We start from the raw sequence: 19,295 nt of genomic DNA, 5'->3' as shown, positions 1-19,295 counted from the left end.
GTTTGACTACTTACAGCAGATGAAATCATGAAAAAGGGGGAAGTCCAGTCGACTAAATAATAATAATAATAATAATAATATGAATATTTATATAGAGCCCGTATCCGCCAGGCTCTGACGCTCATGGCGCTGTGCATATTTTAATCACAAACATATCACTTTCTTAACTAAAATAAAATAAACTAAGACAACACAAATTATTACGCTACATAGAACTGTTTGGAAAGAGATGGGTTTTTAGAGCAACTTTGAAGTCATGGATCAATGAATATATGTAAGATACATTTCATTTCATGAACAGAATTTTGTTCATATGATACAGCATGTTAAAGTGAGCTAAAACTCTTACAATTATTTATTTGTAGAACACATCATTCAAAAGAAATCATCTCTCAACGTTCGAAATCTTAAACCTGCTCGTTGAAAGAACTTTTATACATGAAGAATAACAAATTCACACCTGTTACTGTGACAACGAGAAGACAAGTGTCAGTGTTTCCTGCAGCATCTGAAGATGAACAGTTCACAGTGGTTTTCCCGATCAGGAATATATCTTCAGATGAATGAGAGCAAATCACATCTAGATCAAAATCCACATTATCAGTTACAGTTGAGCTCAACAGAACAGTAGATGAAGAATTGAGTCCCTCATCCGTAGTAGAAGATATATTTGGGCAGTTCACAATAGGGGCTTCATCATCTGCAAGATAATAGAAATTCTGTCAAATTACATCAATACATATTTTACGGATATGGAATCATGTTTGTCAACTTCCAGGTGATGAAAATCATGTAAAGGAACAGACTTCCGGTCGATTAAAATTGTACGATGAATTTTATTTAATGAACTGGATGTTGTTCATATAAAACAACATGTTTAGTTCAGCAAAAACCCCTTACATTCTTAATAAGAAGATCACATGATTCAAAAGGAATCATCTGTTAACAAATATTACATATCCCATAATCCAAAACCCGATCGGTAAAAGAACTTTTAGACATAAAGAATAATCATATTCACACGTGATACTGTGACAACTAGAATGCAAATTTTAGTGTTTCCTGCAGCATCTGAAGATGAACAGTTCACAGTGATAAATATGAATGAGAAATGCTTTTCCGTTATGAAGAAATGATCATGAGTAAAAAGTACCTAAAAAAACACACAAAATGGCGCCTGGATGACGTCATAAAGACTTCATGACCTTGAAAATGTTACTGTCACGTCTCATGACAATTGAGCGAAATTGACTAAACCGATCTTGAGTTATCCTGTAAACGAAAAAGGGGGTAAAATATAAAAAAAATAAAGAAATAACTAGAAATTTAATTCATCATGGGGTCGAATTAGGTGGTCTGATTTCAATGTTATGATCATTAAAAAGTCAACAACAAAAAAAAAATTAAGAAAACAAATTGTTGGAGACTCCCGGACTCGAACCAGGGATCTCGAGGTCGAAAGTCAAGTGCGTTACCGATATACCAAAACATTTCCCATAGCGATTACACGTAAACGGGAAATGGAATTCTCAAATCCTACTTTGCAAATGAAATATGAGCATAATCCCGGCATCTGATCGAAAAATGAAAGCCACACGTGTGATAGATTATTGTCTCAGCTACAACATATTCGAAGCTCAGCAAAAACTAAGCTAAAACAACGGAGATTTTGCTCGTGAAAGACGGGAATGTAGAATCCAGTTTTGAGAAAAAGTCATGTCCCTTAGAGAATACACGCAAAATGTGAAAAATTTACATGCCTCCTTTAATCGCAAAAATACGCCATGATTCCTTAGTCAAAATGAAATATTGTTGATAATTCATTTGTAGTAAATTATCTCAGCTAAAACATATCAAAATTTGGAAGAAAATCGATCAATATTTACAGAGATACAATCGATTTTCGAAAAATATGCTGACGTCATGATATGTAAATTGAAATTTTGAGTTCGGAGGCCATTACGATGACGTCATCAGTTAATTAAGGGTCAAATGAGACATGAAATCATATCCCCGATTGATACTCTATCATAATATTTAAACAAAATTGAGGTTACCTTGCATTGTAAAGAGCTACAATGAATTTTGTATAGGCATGTTTTTGCCCATATATGCTACGTATTACAAGAGCACGCACGCACGGACATGTATCTTAACTGACGCTCATTCCTTCATTAATGGTCAGAAAAAAGTGAACAAGGTATCAAAATGCTTGGAAAAATGTGTCAAATATGATGACATAAATAATTCAGCGATTCTATGTTGAAAAATGCCATAACGCGCGGAAACGCGCACGCATGCGCGTGTGCGCGTTTTTTGCGAAATGCTTAAAATGGCCTGAAACGAATGCAAAATGAATTTAAGACGATTAAGAGCATTTTGAAATTTTGCGCGCTCGCTGACGCGCGGACTTACGCATGCGCGCGCGTTTTTTAGATATGATCATGAGTTGAAAGTACCAAAAAAAAATGGCGCCTGGATGACGTCATGAAGAATTCATGACCTTGAAAATGTTCCTGTCACGTCTTATGACAATGACCTATGACTGTGCCAAAATTGAACGACTTTGACCAAACTGATCTTGAGTTATCCTCTGAACAAAAAGGGAGGAGAAATAAATAAAAATAAAGAATGAATAAATAAAGAAAGAAAATTCTGACGAAAACAATAGGTGATCTGTCGAAAACGAAAATCTTGACGAAATCAAAAGGTGATACGTCTACGTACGTATCTCCTAAAAATAATAATAAAGAAAATCTTGACGAAATCAAAAGGTGATACGTCTACGTACGTATCACCTAACTAGACTTTAATTCGTCATTTTGACGAATTAGGTGATACGAAGCTATTTTTGTATTATTAAGTGTGCCGATGATGATCTAATGATAATTTTCATAAATACGATAATGACGATATTGATGATGATGAAATTTAGGTTTTAAATGACGATGACTATGATTACAAGTGGTATAGCGCCCCCTTCAGGTAATCGATAGAGAATTGTTATATGGATAGACTATTCATTTACTAAACAAGCTCAAATTTTCGCCTGATTGCAGAACCTACCAATCATTAAACTGATATTTCGACGTACTACATACGCAACATAATGACCAAGTCTAGACTTAAATGTATCAATCACCTCCCATAGGCATAATACGCATATTAAGCAAAAATCTAATGACGTCATCAAAATGAACTAGACTTTAATTCGTCAATTTGACGAATTAGGTGATACGTATGCTCATGTGTAACATAATAAAGAACGCATTTTTACGATTTCATATTTCGTTTACTACTCCCATTATGGTCTATCCATGAGTCAAGTTTCAACTGTAGGGCAGAGGGAGACAGACCAAGAGAATAAGAGAGACGCAATGCAAGAGAGAGAGAGAGAGGGAGAGGGTGAAAGAGAAGAGAGATAGAAAGATGCAGAGACAGACCAAAAAAGGAGAGGGGCAGAACATGAGAGGAGAAGTAAAAGAGCAAGAGAGAGGAGAGAGAGATATGCAATTGAGAACAATGCCTTCCAGATGACCATGATTGAAAGTGGTATAGCGCCCCCTTCAGGTTTCCGATTGAGGATTGTTATATATGATAATGGATTAAGTGAAAATAGGGTAATAATAAAGAAAATAGGGTTATTTATTACATTATTTGCGATTCTACGTGTTTTAATACTCAAAGGAGATGGTACAGTGAAAGGTCAACAAATAAAACTAGAAATGCAATCGTGTCACAACGATGTGCGTGCAATGACGCCATGTTTCTACGTGTCAAACGAATGAGCTACTCTCGGACTATCCAGAGCAATATGTACGAAGTCTAGTAGCTTCTGTGATATTGGAGATAGGTAGGGCGAAATAAAGCCCTCAACAGTGACCTTGATGGGATGGAAGTGACTATGCCTACGAAGTTTAAAAGAAATTGGGATAGGGGAAAGAACCTAGAAAGGGCTCGCAAGCACTGCGTGCAAAAACCAATGGGATTTGGTGCATGTTCGTCATTGCAATCAAGATCTTTCTGGGGGCCAAAAGCGTGAACCCGATATGCCCCATAGACAATGCGTGTAATGCATGGGCGGAAAACGTACAGGATCTGTATTATGACCGGAGTTAAATTGTTTTTTCTCTCTCTCTTTACGTCTCTTTATGGGCCGTATTTGGTATCATTAGAAAGAGAATTTCATGGTTGTTATCATAAACCACTCTTTTTTTTTCTATGATAATCCTATCGAAACACGTGATGTTAAATATATTTATAGGACAAAATGGCGTCTTAAATGGCCCCCTTGACCAATTTCAAAAATCCGGTCACAAGGTGCCCTGCGTATTGGAACTCCGCATGTCACTGCAAATTTTCAAGGAAAAAAAAGGACGTTTAAGAGGCGAAAAGTAGTCTGAAAAATTACGTCATAGCCGATACGTGTTAGATTCGGGCGGAAACTCGGCGGAATTCGTGTAGTGACCTTTGTTCAAATGCGATTTACTCACAATTTTCTGTGTGAACATATACTATACTTGGTATCATTCGAAAGGGCACTTCATTGCGGTCAGTTTGACACCATTGTTATCTGCGCGCAATGTATTGCACGCATTAAACGCGCTATTACGTAATGCATAGTAAATTCATCATTTTTGGCGATAACTTTGCGACGAAGGCATTACAATTTATTTAATTTAGCAGACAGTTGTGACGTATATGGATACATATGTGTGCCAGGTTTCATTGATGTAGGTATAAAGATCGCCATTTTAGAGCAAGTTTAATTTATTTTGGAATTTTCTTGAAAATGGCGAATTTGGAGGGCATTTTCTCAAAGTCGATCAGTGTTAGGGTATATAATTTTGTATATGGCTGGAAAGGGCATATCTTGAAGTATCTAAATCCAAAAAAGGGTACGGATTTGCCAAGCCATAATGGAGATACGGCCACAGAAAGACAGCCAATTCCCAGAATTTTAGAGGGCGCTATTTATGTTTTGCAAAGCCATTGGAGCGTGAAATTTAGCATGGCTATGTGCAATTATGAGATAAAGATACTGTGAGATTTAAATACAAAACGGAATTCATATGAGAAAGTTATGGCAGTTTTAGATTATTTAGGGGTCAATTTTTCAAGAACTTGAGAGATTTTTGACGAAGTCGGTTTCAGATTTGAATTTTGAGTACGAAGATGTCATTTTGATAGTCAGATTATACGTCGCAGATAAAAGAACATCTCTTAGACTATCTAGAGGAATTTGTTAGAAGTTTGTAGGATCTAGAATAGTGGAGATAGGAAGGAAGAAAGAAAGGCCTTAACATGGACCAGAAACGGACAAAATGGCGTCTGGACGGTCATGCATGAGTGATTTTGAAAATCGAAGAAAATAGTGACCTGGATGAGATGCTAGAGATGATGCCTGAGAAATTTGAAAGGAAAAGGACTTGAGGAAAATACCTAACTAGGAATCACAAGCACTACGTGCAAAACGAATGGGATTTTTGGACGATAAGGAAAACCAGGAGAATATTAATAGGGCAGAATGTGAACGAAAACATAGCAATGACGAAGGTCGTCATTGCAATGAAGACAAATATTGTTGGAGACACCCGGACTCGAACCATGGATCTCAAGGGTTTTTTTTGTTTTGTAATATTCTTTATTGTATTCACTCAATAAATAATATTAATTCATACAAATTGTAATATATATAATATTGAAACCAATTACAGAGTACAAAATACAGTAATCTCAATTATATTGAATGAATTAATATTGTTATTAAGGGTGGAAGTCACGTGCGTATACCGATATACCAAAACATCTCCCTTAGCGATTACACGTAAACGGGAAATGGAATTCTGAAATCTTACTTTGCAAGTGAAATATGAGCATGATCCCGGCATCTGATCGAAAAATAAATGACACATTTGTGATAGTTTATTGTCTCAGCTACAACATACTCGAATCTCAGCATAAACAAAGCTAAAACAACGGAGATATTGCTCGCGAAAGACAAGAATGTAGAATCAACTTTTGAGAAAAAGTCATGTCCCATAGAGAATGCACGCAAAATGTAAAAAATTGACATGCCTCAATTAATTGCAAGATTACGCCATGATTCCTTTGTCAAAATGAAAAATTTTGGACACTGCATTTGTAGGAAATTGTCTCAGCTAGAACATATCAAAATGTAAAACAAAATCAATCAATATTTACAGAGATACAATCAGTTTTCCAAAAATATGCTTACGTCATAATGTGCAAATTAAAATTTTGAGTTCGGAGGCCATTATGATGACGTCATGATTTAATTGAGGGTCAAATGAGACATGAAATCATATCTCCGACTCATAATCTATCTAAATATGAAAAAAATATTGGGAGTTCCTATCTATTCTGAAGAGTTACAATGAATTTTGTATAGGCATGTTTTTGCCCATGTATTGTGGATAAAGATAACGCAGATCCGCGCGCGCTGTCAACTTTGGCGGACGCTCATTGCGTTATTAAAAGATGAACAAGTTATCAAAATGCTTGGAAAAATGTGCCAAATATGATGATAAAGAAAATTCGGCGATTCTACGTTGCAAAATGCTAGTACGCGCAAAAAACGCGCGCGCGTGCGCGTGTGCGTAATTTTTTTATCAAATGCTCTATATGGCCTGAAACGTATGCAAAAAAAATTTGGGATGAATTGGAGCCTTTTAAATTTTTGCGCGCGCGTAAACGCGCGGACGAACGCGCACGCGCGCATTTGCGCACTTTTATTGACCTCAACTTGACTGGACGGATATTTATCTTAATCGTGATAATTATGAATGAGAAATACTTTTCCGTTATGAAGATATGATCATTAGTTGATTTTAACAAAATGGCGCCTGGATGACGTCACGATATTTTTGACTCTCTAAAAAGTCACGCAGTTCTAAGTTAGACTAAGATCTATCATCATGGCAAGTTTCATGACAATGGCTTTATTCAGTCTTGAGATATCCTGCGAACAAATTCGAGGAAGAATAATAATAAATAACTAGACTTTAATTCGTCACTTTGACGAATTAGGTGATACGTAAGATAATGGTCTACATAACGAAAAATGCATTACATGATATATTATTTTGTAAAATGCTTCTCCCATTCATATGCTTCTCCCATTATGATCTATTCATATGTCAAGATTAAATTGTGTCTCCTTGATCATCATGGATCTAGGGAAGATAGATTGAAACAATATATGACCTTTGACCCTGTGCAGTAACCAGTTACACATTTGACTCTAATTTACATCATGAAGAACACCTTTTGACGATTTTTATCTTATTCAAAGAAATGAAAATGTAATTGATAAATGATTATCATCATTATGATAATGATGATCATGATGATCATGATCATGATCATGAGCGCCATCATGACATCTTATCGAAAAAATGAGGGTTGATTTAGATAGCATTTAGTCTCAGCTACAACATACTAAAAAATCAACAAAATCCAAGCCGAAATAACGGCGATATTGCTCGCAAAAGACAGGAATGTAGACTCCAGATTTTAAAAAAAGTCATCTCCATAGGGGTTACACGCAAAAAGTAATGGATTAAGTGAAAATAGGGTAAGGCGAGGCGTCAAAAATAAATATACCAGCCAGCGGCAGCTAACTGCACTTGTGCGTCCTGGCTGCATTTTTTAAATTAGCTCAGCCGGCTACCGCTGGCGGTAGGACCCTCAATTAACTCATGATGTCATCATAATGGTTTCCGAACAAAAGCATGCGCCGGCTGCCGCCTTTCGAATGGAAACCGAGCCTCAGATCCCAGCCTGGCGCAAGCCGGCTGGGCTAATAAGTGAAAAATAATTGCCCCAGCCAGGCTTCGGCCGTAATTGCAGCCTCGATGCGCCAATACGTGAGGCGGCAGCCTGCTGGTATCGATATTTTTGACGCCTCGCCTAATAATAAAGTAAAAAGGGTTATTTATGACATTATTTGCGAATCTACGTGTTTAAATAATCAAAGGAGATGGTACAGTGAAGGTCAAAAGGAAACAAAAGTGAAAAAAAAAGTGTTGGAGACACCCGGACTCGAACCAGGGATCTCGAGGTTGGAAGTCAAGTGCGTTACCGATATACCAAAACATCTCCCATAGCGATTACACGTAAACGGGAAATGGAATTCTCAAATCCTACTTTGCAAGTGAAAAATGAGCATGATCCCGGCATCTAATAGCTCATTGTCTCAGCTACAACATATCCAAAGCTCAGCGAAAACAAAGCTAAAACAACGGAGATTTTGCTCGCGAAAGACAGGAGTGTAGAATCCAGTTTTGAGAAAAAGTCATGTCCCATAGAGAATACACGCAAAATGCGAAAAATTGACATGACTCCTTTAATCGCAAAAATACACCATGATACTTTTGTCAAAAATAAAAATTGTGAGTACTACATTTGTAGAAAATTGTCTCAGCTAGAACATATCAAAATTAAAAAGAAAATTGATCAATATTTACAGAGATACAATCAATTTTCCAAAAATATGCTGACGTCATAATATGCAAATTGAAATTTTGAGTTTGGAGGACATTATGATGACGTCATGAGTTAATTGAGGATAAAATGAGACATGAAATCATATCTCCGACTCATAATCTATCCAAATATGAAAAAATATTATGATTTTCTATCTATTCTAAAGAGTTACAATGAATTTTATATAGGCATGTTTTTGCCCATGTATTGTGGATAAAGATAACGCAAATCCGCGCGTGCTGTCAACTTTGACGGACGCTCATTGCGTTAATAAAAGGTGAACAAATTATCAAAATGCTTGGAAAAATGTACCGAATATGATGACAGAAAAAAATCGGCGATTCAATGTTGCAAAATGCCAGTAAGCGCAAAAACGCGCGCGCATGCGCGTGTGCGTAATTTTTTTATCAAATGCTCTATATGGCCTGAAACGTATGCAAAAAAAATTTGGGATGAATTGGAGCCTTTTAAATTTTTGCGCGCGCGTAAACGCGCGGACGAACGCGCACGCGCGCATTTGCGCACTTTTATTGACCTCAACTTGACTGGACGGATATTTATCTTAATCGTGATAATTATGAATGAGAAATACTTTTCCGTTATGAAGATATGATCATTAGTTGATTTTAACAAAATGGCGCCTGGATGACGTCACGATAATTTTGACTCTCTAAAAAGTCACGCAGTTCTAAGTTAGACTAAGATCTATCATCATGGCAAGTTTCATGACAATGGCTTTATTCAGTCTTGAGATATCCTGCGAACAAATTCGAGGAAGAATAATAATAAATAACTAGACTTTAATTCGTCACTTTGACGAATTAGGTGATACGTAAGCTATTTTTGTATCATGAAAGTTTGCCGATGATGATCTTATGATAATATTCATAATACGATAATGATGATATTGATGATGATGATTTTTTGGTTTTAAATGACGATGACCATGATTAAAAGGGGTATAGCGCCCCTTCAGGTATTCGATAGAGAATTGTTATATGATTAAACTATTAATTTACTAAACAAGCTCAAATTTTCGCCTAATTGCAGAGCCTACCAATCATAGAACTGATATTTTGACGCACTACATACGCAACATAATGAACAAGTCTAGACTGGAATGTAGTATCAATCACCTCCCATAGGCATAAGACGCATATTAAGCAAGAATCTAATGACGTCATCAAAATGAATAAATATTGGTAATAATCTCGTGAAGAATTTTCTAAGCTACAACATATTAAAATTTAGAAGAAAATTGATCAATATTTGCAGAGATACAATCATTTTCCGTAAATATGTTGACGTCATAATATGCAAATTCGTATGTTGAGTTCCAAGGTCAATATGATTATGGAAAAATATACTTAATGGCCAAATGAGACATGAAATCATATCTTCGACTCATACTCTATCTAAATATGAAAAAAAAAATGGCAGTCCTTATTCATCCCGATGTACTTTTTATAGGCATGTTTTATTTATTTATTTTTTTTTTTTTTTATTTATTTCGCATCTTTATACAGAGTAACATGTTCAGCTAAAAATCATTACAAAACATTGTTAAAAACATTAAAATAGGCTGGTTTACAACAGGGCTCTGTTTAAAAAACAACATAAAATGACAATGAACAATATTATATATAGAAATAACAGGGGTAACGAAAGCTAACACACACACCTATTTACCACCTGTTTACAAACTAAAAATTACATTAAAATCAAGCATAAAATGAATTTGACCTCACTGCGACCCCCTCCTCCACCTTCATTTAAAAAAAAAGCTATTTATTGCAAGGTTTGATACATTTTTTGAAAATGGCTAAGGACTGGGCAGATCGGCATTCATCGGACAAACAGTTCCATTCATTTACACTAACTGGTACAAATGTCCTCCGATAAAATTGAGTTTTGCATTGAGGGATACGTAATAACAACCTGTTGGTGCTTCGTGTTACACGTGTAGAGACATTGTCATTTAGAACAAATTTACTACTTAACTGGGATGGTGCTACCCCACTTACACATTTATACACCATGCATGATATTGACTTGTTAAACAGTTCTTTTAGAGTAGGCCAGGCTAGTATTCGAAAAACTGTTTCCGATGAGGTTTCCCAAGTATATCCACTTACAATATATGCTGCGCGCTTGTGTAGCGTGTTTAATATTTTGTAGTTAGATTCGGATGAAGATGACCAGACGGTTGAACAATATAATGCATTGGGGAGAACAAATCCCCAATATAATCTTTTGAGTTGATCAACATTAAATATATACTTGTTTCTTCTAATTAGGCCAAGTTTTTGTTTCATGACTTTTGCAATAGAAGTAACATGAGATTTGAATGTCAGAGTATCATCAATCGACACCCCCAGACACTTATATTCATATACACATTCTAGTAAGGTACCATTAATTATAACAGATATTTTTTTATCCTGCAAGGTATTCAATCGTTGTCGAGAACCAAGAAGCATCACTTTCGTTTTTTTATCATTTAGTACCAATCTATTTTTAGATGTCCACTTGTAGACTTCATTCATTGCAGAATTTAGTTGACTTTCAACCGATTCAAGATTACTACCACTAACATACAGAGTTGCATCGTCAGCAAACATGACAACTTTTCCTGACTTTATACTGGAAACCAAATCGTTAATATATATTGTAAACAACAGGGGCCCTAAAACAGAGCCTTGTGGTACCCCAGAGATAGTTGACCTTGTATTGGATAATTTACCCCCTATTTCTGTCAATTGATCCCTAAAGCAAAAGTAGGATTTAAACCATGCCAATGCATTCTCAGAGCATCCTATCATAGAAAGTTTGTTCAGCAATACATCGTAGTTAACAGAATCAAAGGCTTTACGCATATCAATAAACGCTACCCCACAAAATTTACTCCTATCAACTTCGGTTGCCCAGTCATCAACCATACACAATAGAGCACTTTCACATGAATGCTTTGGTCTAAAGCCAAATTGACTTTCACTGAAGAAATCGCTATTTAATAAGTATGTCTGTAAATGCTTTTGTACCCATTTCTCCAAAATTTTTGAAACAATTGACAATAAGGATATTGGTCGATAATTTTCTATACATAATCGATCACCGCCCTTAAAAATAGGGCGAATTTTGGCCAAGCACCATGCTTTTGGAAAATGCCCTTTTGACAAAGAAAGGTTGAAAATATAAATAAGACCATCTATTACATTTGTGGCATATTTCATCATTTTCAACATTTTAACAGAGATGTCATCAGGCCCTGTCGCTTTTTTTACAGAATGGCTATCAATTTCTTTTACAACAAAATCGTAGGTGATTGGAGGAATATCAAAAATTTGACGATCAACATGATCAAGGTCCTCACAATTCTCCTGTGGCAATGGACAACTGACAATTACATCTGGAATTGTGGTTTCACTAGCTCTCCAATCTGTTTTTCCCAGGAGTTCTGAAACACTATCAATAAAGTAATCGTTCAGTTTTTCGGCAACAATTTCAGGCTGATAAATTTCGACATCATTAATATTCAATTTTATGGAAAGCTGACCAGTGCTAGAGGATAGTTGCTTTAGAATAGACCATAATGCACCGGGGTCACCAGACTTGTCTTGCAATAAACCCTGTATATACTTTTGTTTAGATTTTTTAGTTAAACTTGTTACCATGTTACGTATTCTACGATATTCTTTCCATAATCCTGAGGAGTTAAACTTTAAAGCCTTGTTATGGAGATACTTTCTTTTATTTATCAATGTAATAATTTCACCTGTGATCCAAGGAGAGGGTTTTTTCCTCATTCTTTTGTGTTTATATGGCATATGTTTATTAATAACTGACATTACTTGATTGTACCACAATTTCCAAGCTGTGTCAACGTTGCTAACACAAGCTAATTCTCTAAACCTTAAGTTAAAGAGATCGTTGACAAAATTTACCTGCTTAAATTCTTTTAAGTTTCTGAATTTGATATCGTTATGAACATTCCCAGCACTTCTAGAATGTAAACATGTGAATATCAAAAAATGATCACTAATGTGAGTTTTTATGACACCTGAAATACTGTGATCGTCCGGACATGTTGTATAAATATGGTCAATAAGTGTTTTAGAATGCTGGGTCACACGAGTAGGAAACTCAATCAACTGTGACAAAAGTGATCCCTGCATTACAGTCATAAGAGATCGTGTCGATGAATCGACATTGTCAGAAAGTAGGTCACAGTTGAGGTCCCCCAATATAATCAGTTCACAATCAAAATCTAGAGCATTACTCATCATAGCAGACATTAAATCAAAATAATCAACTGAAGAGTTCGGTGGACGGTACATAACACAAATTAAAAATGATTTCACGTTCCGTACCTTGGTTTTTATCCAAATAGTTTCTAAGTTTAACCCAAGATCTTTCACATGTTGAAAGTGGAGGGTGTTCTTCAAATAAATCATCACGCCCCCACCATGCCTACTTCTATCTTTCCTTAGTAAATCATAACCATCAATATGCAGTTCGTTGTCACTAACCGTGTTATCACAATGAGTCTCAGTAAGGCCAATGATGTCGAAGGGAGAATTTCTTAACAAATACCTTAGGTCTTCAAGTTTATTTGGTAAGGAATTAACATTCAAATGACACATACGTAATCCTCGTTTTGAAATAACTGGTATACTTCCATCATCAGCAAGTTCAAGATATCCTTCTTGATTGCTATTACTGTCTGCATTGTCACTATTTCGAACTGAATCACTTGATCGATTGAAGTCATCAATGTCTTCATGACTATTGTCTAATCTATGTGACTGTTGAGGAGTCTCCGGGCTGTTTGTAGACAATCTAGCCAGTCTCGTGGGAAAATCATGATAATTATTTTTGCCCATACATGAGCTAGCACGCACGGATATTAATCTTCAACGGACGCTCATTCCGTTATTAATAGTGATAAAGAGATGAACATGGTATCAAATTGTTCAGAAAAATATGAGGAATATCGTGTCCAAAAAAATTGAAGGGTAATTATTTTTCGTTCGGCCTTGTCAAACGAAAACGCGCAAAAATGCGTGTTTTGCGCGATTTTTTATGAAATGCTTATAATGGCCTGAAACGTATGCAAAAAAAATTTAGGAAGATTTTGAGCAATTTAAAATTTTACGCGCGCGTTAACGCGCGCACAAACGCATACGCGCATTTTTGCGCGCATTTATTGACCTGAAATTGACCGGACGGATATTGATCTTAATCATGATAATTATGAATGAGAAATAACTTTCCGTTATGAAGATATGATCATAAGTTGATTTTCACAAAATGGCGCCTGGATGACGTCACGATGACGTTGAGTCTATGAAAAGTCACGCAGTTTTAAGTTAGACTAAGATCTATCATCATTACAAGTTTCATGATAATAGCTTTATTCATTCTTGAGATATCTTGCGAACAAATTCGAGGAAGAATAATAATAAAAATAAATAATAAATAATAATAATAATAAATAATAATAAAGAAAAATCTTGACGAAATCAAAAGGTGATACGTATATTTCATACGTATCACCTAATAACTAGACTTTAATTCGTCACTTAGACGAATTAGGTGATACGTATGATATTGGTTTACCTAACAAAGAATGCATTACACGATATCATATTATTCTATAAAATGCTCTTCCCATAATGATCTATCCATATGTCAAGTTTAAATTGTGTCGATCCCTTGATCATTATGGATATAGGGAAGATAGATTGAGACAATATATGACCATCGACTCTGTGCAGTAACCAGTTACACCTTTGACTCTAATTTAAATCATGAAGAACGCATTTTGACGATTTTTATCTTATTCAAAGAAATGAAAATATAATTGATAAATAAGAGCTTATGCCTGAATAATTAAAAATGTATAGTGTATGACGTCACGATGTCCCGGCGTAAATGAAAAGTGTGAGAATACATTAGCGATCATTTTGAGTTGTCGACGTGAGATTCACTAGTTGCTTGAAAATAAAATCTTTAAATATCGGATGGATATATACTGTCACTGTATAAGGAATGTGGATTAGAGGGATATTGATCCGTCAGTCTTTCTTGAAGGCTTGTCAATTAAAGGAATACAAAGATTTGAATGTATTTCGCTCAAGAAATTACATACAGCATTGCCAGTAAATTTCACGGGATCAATGTTAAAATCTCCCATTATATAAACCTGTTTATGTTCAGTATGTGTTTTTTGTAAAACATTTTCAAAGACAGGAATGAAATCATTGATATTTGATTGGGGTTTCCTATATATGACACCTACAATAATATTCTTATGTCTCGGCAAATTGCTTTCAATAAACAATGATTCATAGTTGTATGATGGGTATAATATAAATATATCATTGCGTATTTCATATTCAAAATTGTCAGCGACCAATAGACCAACACCTCCACTCTTTTGTACTTGGCGATTAAATTGTATAAATGAATGACCAGATACATTGAATAATGGTGGCGTACTATCATTAACCCAAGTTTCTATACATAAGTACAGATGAAATTGGATAAAGCATTACAATGTATGTTTAAACTACGCGAATTAAAATGTAAAATACTAAAATGATAGTTAATGTTACTGAATTCAGTCGTAAAATCCTCATCAATATAATATTTACAGTTCAGAAACCTACTGAAATGAAACTCATATTCTTTTTCGAATAAATAGTTTAAATCATTGATATCAGTATAAGTATCTGTAGTATTAATACCAAATATTGAATGAAGTTCGTCATTATTCAAGTCTTGAATAGGAAATGAACAATGAGAACAGAGTGGGTTATTAATGTAGCCGAATGCTCATGTTCTTTATAACGCTCATTTTATGTATTTTATTACCAGAGAAAAAAAGATGTCAGTCAGTCACTCAATAGTGTCTGAGAGTAAAGTCTAGAAAGTAAAAGGGTTTCCTTACATAATTTCACTACGAGGACACTGCTAACGTTTAAGTTTCACAAATAGGACATACGTGACATATTCATCATTTCAACATTCAACTGAAAATTGTGATATGATCTCATCATCTGATCAAAAAACTAAAACATTGTTTTTATAGCCCATGGTCTCAGCTATAACATACCCCAATTTGGGAGAAAACAGAGCACACATTAGAGAGATAGTGCTCATAGATGAATGCCATGCAGATTCATGATGTGAACGAAATTCACCTTCCATAGACATAACACGCAAATGACGAAAATTCTGACATGTGGCCTTTAATTGAATTTTGTACTATGATGACCTCATTAAAATGAAACTTAGTGAAAAGTGATCTTGTAGAGAATTGCCTTATCTACAACATATCGACATTTCAAAGAGAATCGATGAATATTGAGAGAAATACACTACATTTTCCATAAATACAATGACGTCATAATATGCAATTTTGTATTTTTGACTTCCAAGGCCATTATGATGACGTTAAGATGTACTTAATGGCCAAATGAGATATGAAATCATACCTCCGACTCATACTCTATCTAAATATGAAAAAAAAATTGGCAATCCCTATTCATCCCAATGGACTTTTTATAGGCATGTTTTTGCCCATATAATTATGCAATGTATTACAAAAATCGCGCGTACGGACGGTTATCTTGAACGGACGCTCATTCCGTTTTTAATAGTGATAAAGAGCTAAACATGGTATCAAATTTTCCGGAAAAATATGAGGAATATTCGGTCAAAAGCTTTTGTGGGGAAATTACTTTTCGTTCGGCCGTGACGAACGAAAACGTGCAAAAATGCGTGTTTTGCGTGATTTTTTATGAAATGCTTATAATGGCCTGAAACGTATGCAAAAAAAATTTAAGACGATTTTGAGCAATTTAAAATTTTACGCGCGCATTAACGCGCGCGCCTACGCGTACGCGCATTTTTGCGCGCATTTATTGACCTCAAATTGACCCGACGGATATTGATCTTAATCTTGATAAATATGAATGTAAAATTACTTTCCGTTATGAAGATATGATCATAAGTTGATTTTTACAAAATGGCGCCTGGATGACGTCACGATGACTTTGAGTCTTTGAAAAGTCACGCAGTTCTAAGTTAGACTAAGATCTATCATCAGTGAAAGATTCATAACAATGGCTTTATTGAGTCTTGAGATATCCTGCGAACAAATTCGAGGAAGAATAATAAAAATAAAGAAAATCTTGACGAAATCAAAAGGTGATACGTAGACTTCGTACGTATCACCTAATAAATAAATAAATAAATAATAAAAATCTTGACGAAATCAAAAAGGTGATACGTCTACGTACGTATCACCTAACTAGACTTTAATTCGTCACTTTGACGAATTAGGTGATACGTATGCTATTTTTGTATCATGAAAGTGTGCCGATGATGATTTAATGATATGTTCATAAATACGATAATGACGATATTGATGATGATGAAATTTTGGTTTTAAATGACGATGACCATGATTACAATTGGTATAGCGCCCCCTTCAGGTAATCGTTAGAGAATTGTTATATGATTAAACTATTAATTTACTAAACAAGCTCAAATTTTCGCCTGATTGCAGAGCCTACCAATCATTGAACTGATATTTCGACGCACTACATACGCAACATAATGAACAAGTCTAGACTGGAATGTAGTATCAATCACCTCCCATAGGCATAAGACGCATATTAATCACAAATCTAACGACGTCATCAAAATGAATAAATATTGTAATAATCTTGTGAAGAATTGTTTCAGCTACAACATATCAAAATTTAGAAGAAAATTGATCAATATTTGCAGAGATACAATCATTTTCCGTAAATATGTTGACGTCATAATATGCAAATTCGTATTTTGAGTTCCAAGGTCAATATGATTATGTAAAAAAATACTTAATAGCCAAATGAGACATGAAATCATATCTCCGACTCATAATCTATCTAAATATGAAGAAAAAAAGGCAGTCCTTATTCATCCGATGTACTTTTTATAGGCATGTTTTTGCCTATATATGCTATGTAATACATGAGCTACCACGCACGGATATTTTTTTTTCAACGGACGCTCATTCCGTTATTAATAGTGATAAAGAGATGAACATGGTATCAAATAGTTCAGAAAAATATGAGGAATATCCTTTCAAAAAAAATTGAGGGATAATTATTTTTCGTTCGGCCGTGACGAACGAAAACACGCAAAAATGCGTGTTTTGCGCGATTTTTTATGAAATGCTTATAATGGCCTGAAACGTATGCAAACAAAATTTAAGACGATTTTGAGCAATTAAACAATTTACGTGCGCGTTAACTCGCGCACAAACGCGTACGCACATATTTGCGCGCATTTATTGACCTGAAATTGACCGGACGGATATTGATCTTAATCATGATGAATATGAATGAGAAATTCCTTTCCGTTATGAAGATATGATCATAAGTTGATTTTCACAAAATGGCGCCTGGATGACGTCACGATAATTTTGACTCTCTAAAAAGTCACGCAATTCTAAGTTAGACTAAGATCTATCATCATGGCAAGTTTCATGATAATGGCTTTATTCAGTCTTGAGATATCCTGCGAACAAATTCGAGGAAGAATAATAATAAATAATAAATAAATAAATAAATAAATAAATAAATAATAAAAATCTTGACGAAATCAAAAGATGATACGTCTACGTACGTATCACCTAATAAATAAATAATAAAAATCTTGACGAAATCAAAAGGTGATACGTATATTTCATACGTATCACCTAATAATAAAAATCTTGACGAAATCCAAAGGTGATACGTCTACGTACGTATCACCTAATAAACATTCGTAATGATCTTGTGGAAAATTGTCTCAGCTACAACATATCAACATTTAGAAGTAAATCGATCAATATTTACAGAGATACATTCGATTCCCCATAAATATGCTGACGTCATAATGTGCGTATTCGTATTTTGACTTCCAAGGCTATTATAATGACGTCACGATGAACTTAATGGCCAAATGAGACATAAAAATCATATTTCCTACTCATACTTTATCCAAATATGAAAAAAGAATGGGGAGTCTCTAGGCATCCCAAAGAGCTATAATGGACTTTTTATCGGCATGTTTTTGTCAATATATGCTATGTATTACAAAACTCGCGCATACGCCTTGAACAGACGCTCATTCCATTATTAATAGTGATAAAGAGATAAACATGGTATCAAATTGTTCGGACAAATATGAGGAATATCCTGTCAAAACAAATTGAGGGTAATTATTTTGCGTTCGGCCCTGACGAACGAAAACGCACGAAAATGCGCGTTTGCGCGATTTTTTATAAAATGCTTATAATGGCATGAAACGTTTGCAAAATGAATTTGAGACGATTTGGAGCAATTAAAAATTTTGCGCGCGCATTGACGCGCGGATATACGCGCATGCGCGTTTTTAAAAACTGATATTGATTGGACGGATATTGACCTTGATCATAATAAATATGAATGAGGAAAGACTTTCTGTTATGAAGATATGATCATGAGTTGATTTTCACAAAATGGCGCCTAGATGACGTCATGGTGATCTTGAGTCTCTGAAAAGTCACGTAGTTCTAAGTTAGACTAATATCTATCATCATTACAAGTTTCATGATAATAGCTTTATTCATTCTTGAGATATCTTGCGAACAAATTCGAGGAAGAATAATAATAAAAATAAACTAGACTTTAATTCGTCACTTAGACGAATTAGGTGATACGTATGATAATGGTTTACATAACGAATAATGCATTACACGATATATTATT

The sequence above is a fragment of the Strongylocentrotus purpuratus genome, unplaced genomic scaffold (genome assembly GCF_000002235.5).
Source record: "Strongylocentrotus purpuratus isolate Spur 01 unplaced genomic scaffold, Spur_5.0 spur5_scaffold_16, whole genome shotgun sequence".
Lineage (NCBI taxonomy): Eukaryota > Metazoa > Echinodermata > Echinoidea > Camarodonta > Strongylocentrotidae > Strongylocentrotus > Strongylocentrotus purpuratus.
This window is presented reverse-complemented; position numbering follows the sequence as displayed.